The following is an 18,947-nucleotide window of genomic DNA, read 5'->3' as shown; positions in this document are numbered from 1 at the left end:
ATTCTAGAATTACCAAGCTACCTCAAAGGTCGGTTTTTTGTTTTTGTGGTTTGGTATAGCTTGACCTCGAAACACTTTTGGTCATTTTCTCTTGGGCTAACCGTTGTATGCCCCGGATTTATTGATTGTAAGATCTCGCTCGCTTGATTTAGTCATTGATTGAAAAGTTGTAACCTCAGATAAAGGCCGATACGATCCGCCAGGTTGTAGTGTAGTAGTCACTTTGGTGGTGCGACCGAACTATCTCTCGCTGATTATTTATGGGTTGTGATAGTTATTATTATTAACCGAACGATACCTCTATTGGTATTATAATTATTATAATTATTTTGACCTTTGTGCTTGACCTTGCCTAGTTGTCAAGGCTGGTTGTTATAATTATTATAATTCCTTTGACTTTGTCCTTGTCCTTGCCTAAGGAAGCTTGGTTATAATTGTTTGCTTGCCTAACGCTTTGATTATTGCACTCGGAGGTGTTACTTGTTGATTATTTCTCCAACCGAAGTCGGATGTTGTCTCCACGGGCGCCAGAATGATAGTTATTAATAGAGTAAACATTATCTTGCTCGGGGGTTGTTGTTCATAAGCCAGAGACAATAATTGTCGAGGTGCTCGACTCAAAACAGAAATTACATGGGTTGAGTTTACATTCATGACGGGATAGGCTTTTGCCGAACGTAAATAGCCTCTACTTTTTAGTTAGAGATTCCAAAGAAATTTTAAGTTCTCGATCGGTTTTATTCTCAAATATACCGGCGGCCTTTATCAAGAAGAAGAACTAGTCGAAATGGGGATATCATCACTACCCCCAATTATTATTTCGCTTAGTTTGGTCTTCTAAAATTTGTAAGCCTCCGCGGGCTCCTTTACTTAGAAACTACCCCCATTCATTATGTCAAGGACTTCTTTATGGTGATGTTGAAGTCCTTTGAAAAGGCAACTAACTAACGGTCTTTTGCTAGGTTATGGTGTGGACACTCTATAAGGAGATCGGTGAAACGATTCCATGCCTCGAAAATGATTCATGAGGGTTCCGCCGGAAGAAATGAATCTTGGAAAGCATTTCATCCGTTTTTAGGGGGGTAAAATGTTCCATAAACAACAACAAGTTTAGCCCACGAGTCCACGTAATTAGGCTTTGGCGCTTAATCAAGACGCCCACTTTATCGGCTAATGTGAAAGGAAATACCCTTAGTTTAATCTGTCTGCACCAACCGTGAGGATGGTGGAATGTTGTAAGGACTTGTTCAATCCTACGATGTGTTGGTAAGGTTTTTCATGGTCTAACCCATGGAAAACGGTAACAGATTAAATATGTTTGGGGAATTCAAAAATCCCCACCGGTCCGCTAGAACGATGCAAGACTTAGGGCTATCGCCAAAGCTTTGTAGAAGCCTCCGAGAGGAGTCTTTCTTCACCATTATGTCGCATGGTGTGTGTGATAAGAGAAGTTAGAGGTGTCGGGTGGGTGGTGTACTAGATAGACTTGTTTGTTGTGGTGTAATTACGCTTGTTGTTTTTGTTCGACCGCACCTTAATCTCATGCAAGACTAAGTTGAGCTTAACTAAACATGCAACACTCCAAACAATTCTGATATACTAGTATAAAACCTCTAACCGAAAATGCGAGGTATGGAAGAAAGGAATACCGATAGGCCCTTGCTTCGCTTTATGAATAGCTGGCTTGTGGGTAATGCTGTTTCGTGGTAATAAGATTGTAGAACACCGAAAAACTCGACAACTCGGGTTTAAATCAAACCGCGGAAATCCTCGAATTTTCAGAGAAGGATCGCCGCTTATCTTCATGCCGGCCGCCAAGGCAAAGTCGAAATTCAAAGAAGATAGCGCTGGTCGCTTTTGCCGCTGGCCTTCCGCCATAAACGAAGTCCAAACGAAGATAAGCGGGTCGTGCTTTTTTGCTGGCCGCCAAAGGTATTTTCTCGAATTTTTCCAAAACTCAAAACGGCAACCACAAAAGATGAATCAAACAAGGGTGGGTGGGTGAAATGGGACTTAAAAATAACTAATTATATTATGAAAACAATGCTAAAGTGCAACTAAGATGGCAGCGCTTCATTTGATAAATCAGAAATGGATAGTTTACCTACTAAAATGAACTATGAATCCAAAACGAAGTAAACTAAACTTGAAACTTTTACGAAGTTTATCAAAGCTTCTACTTACTCAATGCTAATTGCACTAAATGGAGTACGGTTCGCTCCACTCCTAGTTCCCTAGCATGGATTGTTTTCTAAGTCTAACTAGTCACTCTTAAGTCAATGAGAGCTTTTACTAAATATTATACTACGATACTTAATTAAGATGATTACTAGAAATTAACTACAAATGCTATGGAAATACTATTGTTGACTCTAGATAAAGAATTGTAGGGGAATTGAATCCACCCCTAATCCAACTTAACAACCTAGTACAGATTGTTGTATCTCGATTCTTACGCTTCTACGCAAAGAATTCGAGTCTAATCCCTAGTGTTCATGGCATTTCTACCAAGTACTAACTAGCATGTGAGGTCGCCCACCCATTCTCATGGCTTAAACACGACCTTCTAGAGGGAATAGATGCTACAACGCTTTCTATACTAAACAACTAAGTTTTCATCAAGGCTTCATCAACCCCTCTAATGGAGGTTTAGCCTTGAGTCATCAATCTAACATTTACCATCAATCTAAACTAAACATAATGTGGAGAAATCGAGAATTACTTAATTTAGCAATAATGAATCTAATTTAATGGCCGAATAAAACAATGACAAGAATTGAATTTAGATCTAAAATGGAAATGACAAATTCAACTTGATAAAAAAAATACTACTTTTATTTATCTAATCTATCAAGAACAATGATTCAAGGATTTAATCTAAAACAAGAATTTAAATGGAACTAAAACTTAATTTAATTAATAAAACTAGATCTATAATTCTATATCTTAATTTAGGTCTAACTAGCTACCATTAACAAAGAGCTAAGCTTTTGTTTTATACATCCAGATCCAAAATTCGTGCATGGGCTTGGAGCCATGGTTGGGCCGCAGAATCGCCCAAAACCCAATTCTTTCAAATTCAAAAGGCCTCTTCAGCTGCAGTTAGCTTCCACAGACTTTTCGTCCACTTCTGCTCCTCTGATTGGGTCAAGGCTTGGACCATTGCAAAGCTCTTTTCCGAGCCGGTCGCTTTTGACATAAGGTAGGCCTCAATCCGAGGTCCGAGTCCAAAGATATGGCATTCGAAAGTTCTCACGACTTTGCTCCTTTATCTCGCTAAAGTGGCACATTTCTCACATAAATGGACTTTGAAGCCCGAAATGCATAAAACACGAATCAAGATTAACTCTTTACTTATTATTCACATAATCGGGTCTAACAAGATGATTATTAAGGGTTAAAACTACAGTTTTGGGCTCTTATCAATATTCCAATAACCATATTGCATCAAGGACCTATCGCGAACTAATTCCATAAAAATGCGCGCCTCGGTTTTGAATTACAAGAGCCTGAGCTGGTCGCTTAATTGCAGCGGCCGCCTCGTTAAATTTTCGATTAGTTGTTTGAGCCGCTGGTCGCTTACTCACGCTGGCCAGCTTCTAGTGATTTTTCAGTTTACGCAAGTTTAGTCATACAAATTTTGAGCTGAGCCGGCCGCGGAGTGCGCAAATTGAAGTTTCTAAGAAAACAAGAAAAAGAAAAAGGGTCGGAGTGAAAAAGTGAAAGATGATTGGCAATGGGGTGTAGTGTGGGTTGTGAGTGTAGTATGATGGAAGTTTAAATAGGTTCTCGGTTTCCAAAACGAATGGGTAAGTTGCCAAATTGTTTTAAGGCCATTTCCGAAATAGGAAACGCCAAACCCTAAAACGGAAACTATCCATAGCTTTGATTTCCCAACAACCCCGGTATCTTTTAAACTTGGTTTAGAATAGTAACTTCTAAACTCTCCTATATATCATGCTACCACTACAAAAATCATAGATATGCCGATATCGGCCTTATTTCAACTTTTACCCAAGACAACCTTTGAAAGATGATCACAATAAATTATATTAAAATAATATGGAATCCAAATAATCTAAAACAAACAACTTAATATTCAAATCTAACTAATCGAAGTAAAATTCCACTACAAAACAATAAAGACAATGAAATAAAAGGACACACCGATGGTGAACACCTAGGCGTGTGAAGAAAGATGGTCCCCGAGATGGAGACCGCCTCTGTGGTGTCGAATGGCTGAGCCATCCTCATTCGCCGGGCGACGACGCCATGCCTCTGTGACTCAACAGAGATGCACTCATCCACGGTGGCATACGTCAGAAAGCATCTCTATCCCCGAACAAGCCGTGCTTCCATCTCGCCTTGAGTACTCCATCTACCGGGCTTGGTGGTTATCGGATAACCTCCATGTTAGACAAGATATCATCCCCGACCCTTTCACGAGCATTTCAACCGCCGTCAGAAGGTCCGTTTGCTTATTTCAAGTACAACGTGCCTATGTCTAATATCTTCACAGATATGATAACCGCATCGCAAACCCGCTTGAAAGCATTATCATTCTGGTCTAAATTAAAATATGACTATCAAAATTATCCTCAACCAACCATGTCATATCTTCCTTTTCATCATCCGACTCAACTTCCGCCTCTGCGCGGAACGGCCAAGTCTTTTGAATGCATTCCTTATAAATACCGTGATTGGAGGGCAATTTGATCTTTATAGGAGCAGACTCTAGCGACGGCTCTAAATGAGAGCATAATCTTAGTGATCAATACGGGAAGAGGGCGCCAGGCTTTTCCCACTCCTCTAATCACATTCAAAATTAAATCAAGGATGCAGAAATTATACTCCTTCGCTTGCAAATTCGAGAACGGCAGACACTGAAGTCCGGCGTCGCCGACTTTGTCTTTCCCGGGACGTTCTTACCAATCCACTGAAATGGCATGCCGACTGATTGGTTCTCGTGGTCGTCCGGCTTAACGCAATGAGATATCGTATTGTATTCACCCTCTATGACCGTATCTTTCATCAAAACAGAACCGCAGATTCTTGGATTCCGAATGGTCGATCTAGGTTGGTTCTGTGGGTGATTCCTAATAGCTCGACCAACAACCGCCTTCAGAACTTCCCTCCGCTCCTCGCTATCCCAATGAAAATCCTATTTCCACCTCGTTTCGCTTCTTATAAAACTGTTCTACCAATTCATAGTGATAGAAATCCTCCGTCGGAATACCACAACCGCTTCAATGTCTCTTTAACATCTCCGCCACATAAAATGGCGCTTCGGAAGCTCTGGCAAAACGCGTTTTCCGGCAGAATTCTACGTCATTAAGCCATTGAAGCTATTTACCGATTTGGGGGTTTGTAGATGGTGGTGGATCTGAGTTTGATGAAAACAACCAAACCAACAAAGGTGGTTATGGGTAGGTTCGGCGCAGGTTCAAACTTCGAATTGGTTGGTGGTTTCATGGTGGGATCGGTTGGAGATTTTGGAAGATTGGTGTTGAGTTTCTATTATGGGCTGGGTGGTGTTTCTATTTGATATATTCTATTTTTATTTATTATTATTATTATTATTTTTTTTTTTAAATGGGTTGCTAGGGTTTGGATTTATAGTTTGTGTCAAGCTGTTGAAGAAGAAGATCGCGATCCGGTTTTGGAAAGGCGCTGGCGTGCCAAAGCGCCGAGTCGCCATTTTGGATTTTGACTTACAGAGTTTGAGCTGGTCGCTCGATTAAGCTGGAAAGGCCCAAGCTCTGAAATTTTCGATTTCCAGTTTAAGTTATCGGTCCGATTCTTGCGAATGAGATATGGAAATGATCAGGAGAGAATTTCCAATCCAATGATCCATAAAACACTCGATTCCAACCGGGGTGACGAATAAGATAGTGGAAAACGCCTCAGAATGCGTGCATGGCGTAAGTTATGCTTTACGAATGAACACTAAATTTGGTAACGCCGACCCAATTGAACTATACTAATGGACCTAAACAACACAACTAGAAAGTTCGAGCAATCCGGATGGAAAGATCGATTTCCCACCCCCAAACAAATTTTTAACCACAAAATTTGTTTACAACATGTGGGTCGTTTAAAGTCAGATTCCCAAGACTTGTTGGATTGCTATGTCTATGATTTTTATGAATTTTAATTTATTTTTATTTGTTTACTATAAGAAACACGAAAAACAATAAATACATAATTCACTCCATAGAGGAACATGACTCAAAAATCGAGAAAAACATGCGAAAGTGGAAAACGTGAATTATGTGAACTGTGGACTTAGGATCCCAGATTTACATGTACCACACACCCATAAGGAGGGTCCCGGTTACTCAATGGTGTACTTATCGATATGGAAATGAAAGTAAGTACACCAAATGACAATGTCGATCTCATAGACGTGGTCCCGTAAAAGGACTTCCTCCACATCGGGGGGACAAAAGTTCGCGGAAAATGTTTTAACCGTTGACCATTAACTTGAAAGGTAATCGTTGTCATTGGGATTTACCAAGGTAATTGCCCGTAGGGGTGACTTCCGATAACCGTAAGCGGCCGCACTAACGGGTTTTAGTTTCCCTGGGGAAAATATGTAGGCGGGAGTTGTAAAGCAAAACCTTTTGTCCGACCACAAACTCTTTACGCAGGATATGCTTATCATGAACACGCTTCATGTTAGCTTTATAATCCTTCAGCGAGATCGTAAGAGTCGCCACGGATTTCTTCAAGCTCATTTAATTGTAACTTCATGCTTGACACCATACTTCATCGATATTGAAGTTAAGGCTTTTTATAGCCCACAGAGCACGGTGCTCTAATTCAATCCGCAAATGACATGGTTTCCCAAATACAAGTCTAAAGGGGAGACATACCTATAGGAGTTTTGAAAGCAGTTCTATATGCCCATAAGGCATCCGATAGACGCCGGACCGGTCTTTCCTATCGTGGTTTATCATTTGTTTCCAAAATCTTTTGATTTCCCTATTAGAAACTTCTACTTGTCCGCTAGTTTGTGGATGATAAGGAGTTGCTATTTTGTGTGTAACTCCGTTTTTTTTTAACTAGGGATGCAACAACTCAAGGTAAAAAAAATGCTCCACCATCACTAATGATGGCTTTAGGAATGCCAAACCACGTAAAATGTATTCTTTAATAAAAATACCACGGTCTTATGGTCATTGCTACGGCAAGCTAGGGCCTCTATCCATTTAGACACATAGTCCACGGCAACTAGAATATAAATATAACCGGTGGGGAAACAGGAAAAGGCCCATGAAATCAATACCCCAAACATCGAAAAATTTCTACTATCAAGATTGGATTTAAAGGCATCATATTACGCTTTCGTGATTCGCCCAAGTTGTTGGCAACGAATACACGCCTTGCAATGCACTTCGGGCATCCTTAAAAAGGGTAGGCCAATAAAATCCACATTGAAGAACTTTAGCGGCTGTTTTCATTCCACTAAAGTGGCCACCACACTTTTGTCATGGCGTAAGGATAGAACTTCATTATATTCCCACCGGGAATGCAACGACGAATAATCTGATCCGCACAATACTTAAAAAGGTAGGCTCATCCCAATAGTATAACTTGACTCGCCAAGAACTTCTTACGCTCATTTCTTGACCAATTATAAGGCATAACATCAGCCGCTAAATAATTTAATGATGTCTGATACCATGGTGATGAAAAATAGCATACAGATGCTCATCGTGAAAAGAGTCGGTATGGACTCGTAATCACTACTATCGCCATTTGTAAGTCTAGATAAGTGGTCGGCAACTACGCTTTCGACCCTCTTTTGTCTTTTATTTCTAATGTGAACTCTTGCGTGAGAAGAATCCATCGGATTAATCTCTCTTAGCATCCTTCTTTGCAAGAAGGTACCTAAGCGGTCGCGATGGTCCGTGTAAACTAAAGTTTTAGAACCAACCAAATAAGGACGAAACTTATCTAGAGCATAAATGACAGCTAAGAATTCTTTTCAAGAGTTGTATAATTCCGTTGAGAGCCGTTTAATGTTTTACTAGCATAATAAATGACATGGGACTTATTATCTATTTTCTGTCCTAAGATAAAGACCAACCAACGATAATCACTAGCATCACACATGAGTTCGAATGGTTTAGACCAATCGAGGTCAGATAATAGGTGCATGGTTAGAAGTGCTTTAAGGTTTCAAAAGCCCGCTTACGCTTAAAATTAAAATCAAAGATGGCATCTTTCAAAAGGAGGTTAGTTAAAGGCCTAGCTATTTTCGAAAAATCCTTGATGAAACGCCTATAAAACCCCGCATGGCCTAGAAAGGTTCTAATCTCACCCGACACAGTCCGCGGGTTTAGGTAGGGTCGCTATCTTATCTAGTTTGGCTTTATCTACTTCGATGCCATCACTAGATACAATATGTCCTAGTACTATGCCCTTTTTTACCATGAAATGACATTTTCCCAATTTAAAAGCGAGGCTCTTTTCTTCACACCGTCAAGACCTTAGACAAAGTTAGACAAGCATTCCGTAAAGGAGTCTCCATAGATTGAAAAATCATCCATGAACACTTCCATAAAGCCACCATGTCACTAAATATATGAAGCATACATCACCGGAAGGTACCTGTGGGCATTACAAAGGCCAAAAGGCATTCGCTTTATAGGCATATGTTCCGGCGGACATGTGAAAGTTGTCTTTTCTTGGTCATCAATATCAATAATAATCTGAAAATAGCCGCAGTAGCCATCCAGAAACAATAAAAGGCATGACCAGCTAGACGCTCTAGCATCCGGATCTATAAATGGTAAGGAAAGTGATCCTTTCGTCATAGCATTTAAACGCCCCAGAATCAATACTGATTCTCCATTTCATAGGACCTCGAGAGACAACATAGTCACCCTTCCCGCACGCACCATGGTAATTCCCGACTTCTTAGGAACTACATGAATGGGACTTACCCATTCGCTATCGAGATTGGGTATATAATACCCGCATCCAAAGAATCGCAACACTTCTTCCCTAACCACCTCTTTCATGGCGGGGTTCAAATGACGCGAGGTTCGCGAGAAGTCTTCGCTATCCTCCAAATGTATACGATGAGTGCGCGGAGCATTAGGGTCGATGCCCTTAATGTCGACTAAGGACCAACCAATCGCAGAATCGATGTTCCCTAATCACCCTTATTAAAGATGTCTCTTCATCTTTAGATAACAAAGAAGATATAATTACCGGATGACTACCATCCCGGATCAAGTTGTATATATTTTAATTCGGGAAGAGGTTTAAGCACCGGGGTGGGTGGAAAATCAATAGATATTTCGTCCGTCCTCATTTTGCATAATGAATACCCCGGGCGGTAAAGTCTTCATAATCGCCAGATGGAGCAACCGACGGTCTACAATTGGTGTGGACTCTAGGATGGTGTTGACTTCCCTCTAAGTAGGAGTCATTTACAAAATCGAAGTTCCAAAAAGAAAGGAATTTGTACATATTGTTTTCGTGAAACGTGTTGTTAAAATAATCTTGAGCTAAACTCTCGATCATGCTAACCTCCCCATCTATAGAATTTAATCCGTAAATCGCTTTCATCATTTTAAAAACATTTACCTCGACGTAAAAAAGATGGCCAAAAGATAAGGACATCTTTCCATCGCGACAATTTATAAGTGCATTGGCGGTTGCCAAGAAGCGGGCGCCCTAAGATGATCGGTACGAGTCATTAGCGACTTTCTCGATCGAGGATAACAAAATCAGCAGGATAGTAGAAATCCTTACCTTAACAAGCACGCTTTTCCACTACACCTTTAGGATACTTAATCGACCATCCGCTTAATTGCAACGTTATTTTTGTAGGTTGCATTTCAGTGACCTATTTGTTTATACAAGTAATCACGGAGTAAGTTAACACTTTCGCCCCGTGTCTAATAAAGCGGCCGTCGCGGTGGGAATCTCCTAAGGTGCATTTTACAAGAGATCGACCAGTGGTCCTTGTACTTAACAATTCCATTATTTTTCGGATAAAGTTGAAACCGTTCTCGCTTAAAAAGGCGTCTTTGGGTATGTTCGTCTTTGCACGCCTAGTAGTGCACAACTCTTTAAGAAACTTAAGCGTGGTTAGGAAGCTTTTTAATAGCTTCGAGAAAAGGGAGGTTTATCGTTAGATTCTTGAAAACGTTCCTAATTTCCTCAAAGTTTGTATCCCTAGTTAGCATGGCTAATTTTTGAGGGAACGGTGGTTTCGCTCTATATTTCGCATATGGCTCTACTTGTCGTGGTAACCTTGGCTTCGGTTTCTTTGGTTGTGGTTTAACCGGTACCTCTACCATGGTAGGCTCCTCGCCTTCTATTTCGGTATCTAGTCACGATATCCGGTGTAGGAGTAATCACGGGGGTAACTATAGGAGCAAGCATTTTTGTTATCAACCACTCTTCCGTAATCCGAGAGTGGTGATGGCATTTAGGTCACCCACGATTGTAGTTTCCGCATTCTAAATTACCGCTTACCTCAAAGGCTGGTTTGTTGTTTTTTAGGGTTTGGTATAGCTTGACCGAAACACGCCTTTTGGTTGGAGAACTTTCTCTTGGGCTAACCGTTGTATGCCCCGATTTATTGATTGTAAGATCTGCTTAAGTTTGATTTAGTCATTGATTGGAAAAGTTGTTGGGTAACTCAGATAAAGGCGTCGATCGATCCGGTTGTGTAGGTGTAGTAGTCACGGGTGGTGCGAATCGAACTATCTCTCGTTGATTATTTATGGGTGGGTTGTGATAGTTATTATTATTAACCTGAACGATACCTCTATTGGTATTATAATTATTATAATTATTTTGACCTTGTGCTTGACCTTGCCTAGGTTTGCTTGGTTGTTATAATTATTATAATTCCCTTTGACTTTGTCCTTGTCCTTGCCTAAGTGGAGCTTGGTTATAATTGTTTGCTTGCCTAACGTTTTGATTATTGTACCGGAGGTGTTACTTGTTGATTATTTCTCCAACCGAAGATGGGATGTTGTCTCCACGGGCGCTAGGAATAGGATAGTTATTAATAGAGTAAACATTATCTTGCTCGGTGGTTGTTGTTCATAAGCTAGAGGACAATAATTGTCGAGTGCTCTCGGACTCAAACAGAAATTACATGGGTTGGAGTTTACATTCATGACGGGATAGGCTTTTCTTTGAACGAAATAGCCTCTACTTTTTAGTTAGAGATTCCAAGAAATTTTAAGTTCGGATCGGTTTTATTCTCAAATATACCGCCGCCTTTCATCGTTGAAGAAGAACTAGGAGCGGGGATATCATCACTACCCCCAATTATTATTTCGCTTAGTTTGGTCTTCTAAAATTTGTAAGCCTCCTCGAGGCTCCTTTACTTAGGAAACTACCCCCAATCATTATGTCAAGGACTTCTTTATGGTGATGTTGAAGTCCTTTGAAAAAGGCACGAAACTAACGGTCTTTGCTAGGTTATGGTGTGGACACTCTATAAGGAGATCGGTGAAACGATTCCATGCCTCGAAAAATGATTCATGAGGGTTACGTGGAAGAAATGAATCTTGGAAAGCATTTCATCCGTCTTTAGGGGTGGGTAAAAATGTTCCATAAACAACAACAAGTTTAGCCCACGAGTCCACGAATTAGGCGCTTTGGCAGTTAACCAAGACGCCTTTTATCGGCTAATGTGAAAGGAAATACCCTTAGTTTAATCTGTTCGCACCAACCGTAGGATGGTGGAATGTTATGGACTTGTTCAATCCTACGATGTTGGTAAGGTTTTTCATGGTCTAGACCATGGAAAAACGGGTAACGATTAAATATGTTTGGGGAATTCAAAATCCCCCAATCGGTCCCTTTAGAACGATGCAAGACTTAGGGCTATCGCCAAAGCTTTGTAGAAGTCCAGAGAGGAGTCTCTCTTCTTCAGCCATTATGTCGGTATGGTGTGTGTGATAGTAGTTAGAGGTGTCGTGGGGTGGTGTACTAGATAGACTTGTTTGTTGTGGTGTAATTACGTTTGTTGTTTTGTTCGACCGGACCTTAATCTCATGCAAGACTAAGTTGAGCTTAACTAACATGCAACACTCCAAACAATTCCGATATACTAGTATAAAACCTCTAACCGGAAAATGCGAGGTATGGAAGAAAGGAATACCGATAAATAATCCTTGCTTCGGCTTATGAATAGCGTCTTGTGCTGCGTGTTGTTTAATAATAAGAGATTAGAACAACGAAAAACTTGACAATTCAAGTTTAAATCAAACCGTGGAAATCCCCGAATTTCGGAGGAGATGGCGCTATCTTCGGTATTCAAGAAGGCAAAGTCGAAGCTCGAAAGATAAGCGCTGGTCGCTCTTTTGAAGCGCCGGCCTGGCGCTCAGTATAAAGCGAAAGTCCAAAGAAGATAGCGGGTTGTGCTCTCTTTGAAGCTTGCCTTCAGTCGCGTTTTCGAATTTTTCCAAAACCTGAAGCGGCAACCACGGTATGAATCAAACAAGGGTGGGTGGGTGAAATGGGACTTAAAAATAACTAATTATATTATGAAAACAATGCTAAAGTGCAACTAAGATGGCGGCCCATTTGATAACTGTAAAATGGATAGTTTACTCCAATGAAATGAACTACTTAATCCAAAACGTAAGTAAACTAAACTTGAAACTTTTTACGAGTCTCAATTATCAAAGCTTCTACTCAATCTAATTGCACTAAATGGAGTCTGAAGTTCGTTCCACTCCTAGTTCCCTAGCATGGATTGTTTTCTAAGTCTAACTAGTCACTCTTAAGTCAATGAGAGCTTTACGAAATATTATACTACGATACTTAATTAAGATGATTACTAGAAATTAACTACAAATGCTATGGAAATACTATTGTTGACTCTAGATAAAGAGATTAGAGGGGAATTGAATCCACCTCGAATCCAACTTAACAACCTAGCGTAGAATGTTGTATCTCAATTCTCACGTTCTTACGGCGAGAATTTGGAGTTCTAATCCCTAGTGTTCATGGCATTACTACCGGATACTAACTAGCATGTGAGGTCGTCCACCCATTCTCATGGCGAAACACGACCTTCTAGAGTGGAATAGATGCTACAACGTTTCTATACTAAACAACTAAGTTTTCATCAAGGCTTCATCAACCCCTCTAATGGAGGTTTAGCCTTGAGTCATCAATCTAACATTTACCATTGAATCTAAACTCAACATAATGTGAGAAATTGAGAATTACTTAATTTAGCAATAATGAATCTAATTTAATGGCTGGAATAAAACAATGACAAGAATTGAATTTAGATCTAAAATGGAAATGACAAATTCGAACTTGATAAAAAATACTACTTTATTTATCTAATCTATCAAGAACAATGATTCAAGGATTTAATCTAAAACAAGAATTTAAATGGAACTAAAACTTAATTTAATTAATAAAACTAGATCTATAATTCTATATCTTAATTTAGGTCTAACTAGCTACCATTAACAAAGAGCTAAGCTTTTGTTTTTATACATCCAGATCTAAAATTCGTGCATGGGCTTGGAGCCATGGGTTGGGCCAAAGAATCAGGCCCAAAACCCAATTCTTTCAGTCCAAAAAGGCCTCTTCAGCTGCAGTTAGCTTCCACAGACTTTTCGTCCACTTCTGCTCCTCTGATTGGATCAAGGCTTGGACCATTGCAAAGCTCTTTCCGAGCCGGTCGTTTTGACATAAGGTAGGCCTCAATCCGGGTCTGAGTCCAAAGATATGGCATTCGGAAGTTCTCACGACTTTTGCTCCTTTATCTCGCTAAAGTGGCATTTCTAAGATAATGGACTTTGAAGCCCGAAATGCATAAAAACACGTAATCGGTATTAACTCTTACTTATTATTCACATAATTGGTCTAACAAAGATGATTATTAAGGGGTTAAAACTACAGTTTGGGCTCTTATCAATATTCCAATAACCATATTGCATTCTGCGGGACCTATCGACAACTAATTCCATAAAAATGCTTCACTAAAACTTAACTCATCACTCCATGAAAGCATGAAGCAATGAATGACAAATTCCATCATCACAAATTAAGAGTGATGATATTAACGGCACCACAAAATGATATTACCATACTAAAATTAGACAACTAAACACAAAATAGAAGAAGTTATTTGTTTCACTAAACACAAAAATAGAAGAAGTAGCATCCACCAAGCCGTTTCATAGTGATTCCCCCGCCACGCATCGACTTCTTTAGCATCCTCCAAACTCTTCTCCAATTGCTCTTGTCCGCTTTTTGAAACAATTATCTGGATTCAACCCACAATTAATTATATCCATTCCAATCCTCTTCCTCATTCGATGGGGTTGCATATCTATTTTGTTTACTTCCTCGTGTACACCCCCTCGAAAGGCCTAGATAGGCTAGGCAAAATAGGACACAACTATTTGTATCCGTTGTTGAGTAACAGGCACAAACTCACGAGCCCAAGGGGGCTCCCAAATCATGAGGTGACGATGGATCAAAGACACCTCATGACATAAGTAAGACAAGTCTCTATAGCAAGTTGCTCATCGTAAACTTTCTTGAGACCAAGAGAATCGTAGTTGTAGATTTTTCTCTTTCCAAAATTGTAACCCAGTGGCTACCTTCAACTTGAAGAGGAATGATAAGACCCATTGCCCTGATGGGGGTGTGCTTGATCTCTAATTCTTCCTTCATAAGGGTCTAAGTACTCTTTAACAACTTCATGTGGATGATACGCACCACTATCTATCTACTCACATCGGGGAGTTGCACCACTGTGAAGGTTTGGTCTTCCATCTTCTTCTTAAAGTTTGTATACTCTCTGTTCATGAATTTCTACATCAACAAAATCATAAAGTACTTCATCAGTAAGGTGAACTATACAAAACAAATTCCATCAACCAATGAGATACAACTTACAGAAAAGTATACATCCTCAATGATAGTATATGTTTCTTCTTCTGGAATGCCATTTTCCTTACAATGTTGGATGTACCACCTGATCAACAGCTTCACATATATGGTGATCACCTGAGTCATAGAATTTTAAACATTATTATGCAGAAGTTGCTGATGGTTAATATGTTAGTTGCTGATGGTTAATATGTTAGTTGCTGATGGTTAATATGTTAGTTGCTGCTAGTTAATATGTAAGATAATATGTTAGTTGTGTACTGACCTCCCCATCTACCCACTCTCTTCCATGCAATGAATGGAAACTTTGCGAAATAGAATAGTTGTTGTATCTAAACACTCTAGCATCTAAACAGTTTTGTGGACTGTACAACCTTGTGAACATCTTCCAATAGTATCAGAAGAGGAGGTCACCTTTGGTGGTGGTTTTCTTGATAAATGTTTTGTCGAGAGCAGACTTGATCAGTTCATCACATTCCTGTCCAATGTTTTCTTCCCATGACTGACCTTGCATCCCTTCCCTTCTCTTCTTTCTTCTTTGGTGTGTTTCTTCAGTTTTCTTTTCCATTTCACTTGCCATTTGACTCTGTATGCGCACCACATCAGGGACCACCATTTCCCCCTCCACAGCATCATCATCATCTACATCATTATCACGTTCTCCCAACATCACATTATCATTTTTAGATTTCATAACAACAATAGATTTTAGCTGACTATCTACCTCAAAGGTTTGAGCGGTTGTGGGTGACAATACAGGCAAGTCAGTTATGTCAGTACTGCAAGAAAGTAAAGCAGAAAATGTGACCTTCTCCATTTCTGAGTTCAGGACTTCTTCCCCATCAATATCAACATCATCATTGGAGGGAACATCAACATTAGGTGTAGGCCAGGGACCATCACCAGGAGCAATGTCCAAGGGACTAATAAATGACACATGCTCAACAACATCCATATTATAGACTTCCACTAGGGAACTTTGGCCAACCACATTCTCATCAACAGGCTCTTTCACACCCTCTTCCTGCACTTCATTGCTCAAAGACTCCTGAACCACATTCTCTTGACATTTGTAGGTATTTACAACCCTCTCTTCAACCTCCTCAACTAAAAACTCTGGAGCACCCTCATCATTATCATAAGGGCCTTCATGTTCATGTTCAGGTTCTTGGAAAAAACCATGTACATGGTCTTCCCCCATCACCTGGTCATCATGAGGAGTCTTGGGTAACTATTCACTAATATCTCTCAAAACATCACCAAACGCAACAAGATCGGTTTCACTACCCTCTCCTCTCCATCTTCTTCTTCCTCACCTAAACCAATCAAATTTCTTCTTCTTTTTTGTTTGTTAGCTTCCTTGCTCTTAGCCTCCATGTCTTTTCTTTTCTCACTGACTTGACTTCTTTTCAAAATTGTTTGCCTTTTGCTAGCCTTTACAGCCTCTACTTTACTTAACCTTGGTGGCTGGACTCTCACTTGCTGCATACTATGTTTCTCTTCACCCCTCCTCCTTACCATTTTAAACCCCGCATTCACTCCTCTTTTTCTATTTTCTTCAACCTCATGTGAAAGATCAAATGTTACTTTCTTAGAGGATGATGACTTCCTCTTAGAAGGTGGGGATGATGACTTCCTCTTAGAAGGTGGGGTAGACACAGCTTCTTCCACAACAGCTTTAACCTTATTCTTAACAAACCGTGTAGTAGGTTTTTTGACAACAGCATCAGCATTGGTGTGTATTAATGCCTTCTTCCCCTTGTTTTCTTTGTTCTTGGTCCTTTCACAACCCCCAGGATGATGATGGTTCACCCAATCCACTTTTCTTCCCACCTCAGAAAACCCTTTGCAGTATTGTCTCCATACTTGTCCTAATTTCAGACTTGATGTCATTCCGAGCCACCCTAACCTGTATTCAAAAGTTAGTTGAAGTAAGCATTTCCGGTGTATCATAGAGTCCTATCTTATGAGTCATATCTACCTTATGAGCACTAACATAAAGTTCCTGATATATCCAGTTTACGGACCTATCTTATCAGTTAACATAAAACTACCATAGAGTTTCTGATATATCAAGTTTAAGAACCTATCCTGTGAGTCAACACAAATGTAATATATACTTCCTGATATTTTCAGTTTAAGAACCTTTCTTATAAATGCAACGGATGTCAAATGCATTGTTTATGTATCCAAATAGCGTAATATAATTAACAATGCAGAGTTTATAATCAACAATGCAATGCAGAGTTTATAATCAACAATGTAGAGTTTATAATCAACAATACAGAGTTTCAATCATATGCTTACAAGGCCTTTCAGTAGGTGTGCCTGTCTCTGAAGCATCTCCTCTGAAACCGAAGCAGTGCTTTGTGTGGCCTGTTGGTTGAAAGCCACCTTCATTACATCTTCATTCATTTCTTCTTCTTCAATATCCAAAGTGTCAAAGGCAACAACCTTACCCTTAAGAGGCTCGAGCTTCTTCTTCCAGGTCTGGAGATGTAAGTTCTTGGGAGGCAACTGAACCCAATCTAGTATTCTTAGGAATTTACCATTCAATGCCCTACGAGCCCCAAGAGAGGGGATGTGAAGGTATGCCCAAATATCAAAACAAATAACACAACCATAAACTGCAAAGGAGTCCTTCTCAGCTAACACATTTTTGTAAATATCATCCAAACAAGATTCCAACATCTTAAAGCAAGGTGTGCCCCATGGAAACCCGATCAAAAAGTAGCTAGGTCCTCTGCAAAGATCAACATACCTTCCATCTACAGTCCTAGAAGATCCAAGAAGCACAACTTGGAGCAAAGACATACAACCTATTGAGCCTAAATATATCACTTTTATCTTCACTACAACCGGATTTTGCCACCACTAAAGCATCTAATATTTCGTCTCTCACTAACAAATTACTTCCTTTAAAAAAACCTAGCACGAAAATTCTGATGTGTTTGTTCTTCACGTCGGTGGTGTAGAATGAGTTAGCAAATGTGAGTTTACACTAAGACCCATAATCAATGCAACATCACTCTTCTTGAATACCAAATCTTTGTTACCAATCCGATAGCAAAGTCTACCAACTTTATGGCTAACTATGGCACAAACTAGAGTAGTTGTTGCGTGCATATTTTTTTGGATTTGCAAAAAGCTTCGAAAATAGGAATTCTCAAAATCCTCCATTCCTTCCTTACTAAATCCACCAAATAATTTCTGCATTTTATCTAATGACATTCTACATGTCAGGTTAAGCTTCCTCATTTCTCCACCAATAATTTGAACCGTAAAGATAAAATGAGGGTGGGGTTATAATATGGAGATTGAAGTGAAACTAAAAATTAGAGTTTCCAAATTTAATTGAGCTTCACTAGGACAGTTTTTCCCCCTAATTCCCAATTGATTTCTTTAAGTTTCGGTTAATGTGACACGTACGTTCCAAGGTCATTTCCCTCCACGTGTCAGACTTCATTGGGTACCCAACTTCATTTCCCGCCAAAATACTGATGTCCATGTTGATTCCTCTATCAAATGAACAAACATATTCCTACCCTATAACTATCAGCAACTTTACTATACATTGTCTAAATAATTAATTCTAATAAGGTTAAAAAAAAATTCAGTAAATTCAGTATAAAGATTAGCATTCTACATGAAGCTTTTTAACATGCCGAAGCATGCTTGCCACTAGATATCATGAAATAAACATGGGTATTTGAAAAAAGAAAAAAAGGGTTTGATTGCCTTAAAATTGGGGACACATGTCAATCCTCAAATTTCCCGCCAAAATAATGATATTCATATTCGTCTGTCCAATGAATAACTATATTGTGGTCTTAAGACTATCAATAACTTTCTTGTACATTGATAATTATTTATGGGTACCCAAATTATTCATTCAATCCATTTAGGGTTCATTTATGGGTTAATTTTGGGGTAATTTAGTCAAGTTGCATACTTGTATGTCCTCTAATATGGCAACAAACGAATTACATTGGGTTTGACAAAGGGTCAAAATTCACTTCATTTTCTAAATTAATTTTGGTCTT

Source organism: Coptis chinensis, chromosome 5 (genome assembly GCF_015680905.1).
Source record: "Coptis chinensis isolate HL-2020 chromosome 5, ASM1568090v1, whole genome shotgun sequence".
Lineage (NCBI taxonomy): Eukaryota > Viridiplantae > Streptophyta > Magnoliopsida > Ranunculales > Ranunculaceae > Coptis > Coptis chinensis.
Note: the sequence above shows the minus strand (reverse complement) of the source record.